Genomic DNA, 2,428 nt, shown 5'->3' on the forward strand with positions numbered 1-2,428 from the left:
GAACAGCTCATTGGTCATAACAAGTAGAAGACGATATATTCCTTTGTTATTGAAACTCACATGAATCCCTTATATTATACTTGTTGAATAACAATGTAATATCAACATTGTCTGAGTTCATTTGACAAAGCCTTGTCCGTGTTATAGTGGAGAGATCCAAATAATAAATATTGACATTATTACATGGTCAGGTACAGCTAATTACAGTTACATAATGTGACATATTGTACAACTGCGACTGAGGTTGTGGTACAATTGTGTAATTACAATCTATAACAGTTTTACATTATGTAACAATTCATCACAATCAATAGTCAACTACAGTACACACTGTATCTGCCTAAACTTGTCCATGTAAAGTGGGGATCCAGTTGTCACCCGTTGATGCTCACCATAACAGTTGCAACAAACAGATGCAACAATAAGATGCATAATAATATTGAGATTTTCATTATCAATATTTTCACCTTGAGTGAAGATAGTGCCTAAAGGAAATACGCGTAGCAGCTTCTTAATACAAAACGGTTCTTTATTGTAATGAAAAGTGAGATATAACCAACAACAGCCAATATTACTGGATTTCCTCCTCAGATATATCCACAGTTCCAGTCTGTAGTGAACATTATTCACAAAACTGCACAAAGTTATAACAATGTTACTAACAGAAAAAAAAGGGGTGTGTTCAAAAAATGAGAATACAAAAAGAGAATTACTTGACACATTGGAAAGAATTAACAACAAAAAAACAGAGCAAACTAGAATGCTATTTGGCCCTAAACAGAGAGTACACAGTGGCAAAATACCTGACCACTGACTGACCCAAACTTAAGGAAAGCTTTGACTATGTACAGACTCAGTGAGCATAGCCTTGCTATTGAGAAAGGCCGCCGTAGGAAGACCTGGCTCTCAAGAGAAGACAGGCTATGTGTACACTGCCTACAAAATGAAGTGGAAACTGAGCTGCACTTCCTAACCTCCTGACAAATGTATGGCCATATTAGAGACACATATTTCCCTCAGATTACACAGACCCACAAAGAATTCCAAAACAAATCCAACTGTAATAAACTCCCACATCTATTGGGTGAAATACCACAGTGTGCCATCACAGCAGCAAGATTTGTGACCTGTTGCCACAAGAAAAGGGCAACCAGTGAAGAACAAACACCATCGTAAATCCAACCCATACTTGTGTTTATTTATTTTCCCATTTGGACTTTAACTATTTGCACATTGTTACAACACTGTAAATATACATAATATGACATTTGAAATGTCTTTATTCTTTTGGAACTTTTGTGAGTGTAATGTTTACTGTTAATATTTATTGTTTATTTCACTTTTGTTTACTATCTACTTCACTTCATTTGGCAATGTTAACATACGTTTCCCATGCCATTAAAGCCCTTAAATTGAATTGAAATTGAATTGACAGAGAGAGAGAGAGAGAGAGAGAGAGAGAGAGAGAGAGAGAGAGAGAGAGAGAGAGAGCGAGAGAGAACGATAGAGAGAGAGAGAGAGAGAGAGAGAAAGAGAGAGAGAGAGAGAGAGAGAGAGAGAGAGAGAGAGAGAGAAAAAGAGCGTCTGCTATTGAGAGTTAGGGGGGGGAGATGTTGGTATTGAGAGAGAGAGAGAGAGAGAGAGAAAGAGAGAGAGAGGTTGCTATTGAGAGAGAGCGAGAGGTTGCTATTGAGAGAGAGCGAGAGGTTGCTAATGAGAGAGAGAGAGAGAGAGAGAGAGGGAGGGAGAGAGCGAGAGAGGTTGCTATTGAGAGAGAGCGAGAGAGAGAGAGAGAGAGAGAGAGAGAGAGGGAGAGGTTGCTATTGAGAGACAGAGAGAGAGGGGTTGCTATTGTGAGAGCAGGGGACCATTGTGAACTACTTCTTAAAGGTACAGGTTGTTTGCAATTTATCGTGTAGAGGCAATAAATATAACAATGTCTGTGTCCCAAATGGCACCCGATTCCCTACATAGTGCACTACCTTTGATCAGGACCCATAGCAGGGAATAGGCTGACATTTGGGACACACATAATCAATATCCTTTGACGTCATGGCTAAAACTGCATATTATTACGTTTCACTGGCACATGAGAACAGTTGAATTTAATACTTAAAAATGTACATTTAAGATGAGAAACACATGGAAATACACTACATGGCCAAAGGTATGTGGACACCTGCTCATTGAAAATCTCATTCCAAAATCATGGGCATTAATATGGAGTTGGTCCCCCCTTTTGCTGCTATAACAGCCTCCACTCTTCTGGGAAGGCTTTCCACTAGATGTTGGAACATTGCTGCGGGGACTTGCTTCACAACAGCATTAGTGAGGTTGGGCATTGATGTTGGGCGATTAGGCCTGGCTCGCAGTCAGCGTTCCAATTCATCCCAAAGGTGTTCGATGGGGTTGAGGTCAGGGCTCTGTG

The sequence above is a fragment of the Coregonus lavaretus genome, assembly GCF_964263955.1.
Source record: "Coregonus lavaretus genome assembly, chromosome: 9".
Lineage (NCBI taxonomy): Eukaryota > Metazoa > Chordata > Actinopteri > Salmoniformes > Salmonidae > Coregonus > Coregonus lavaretus.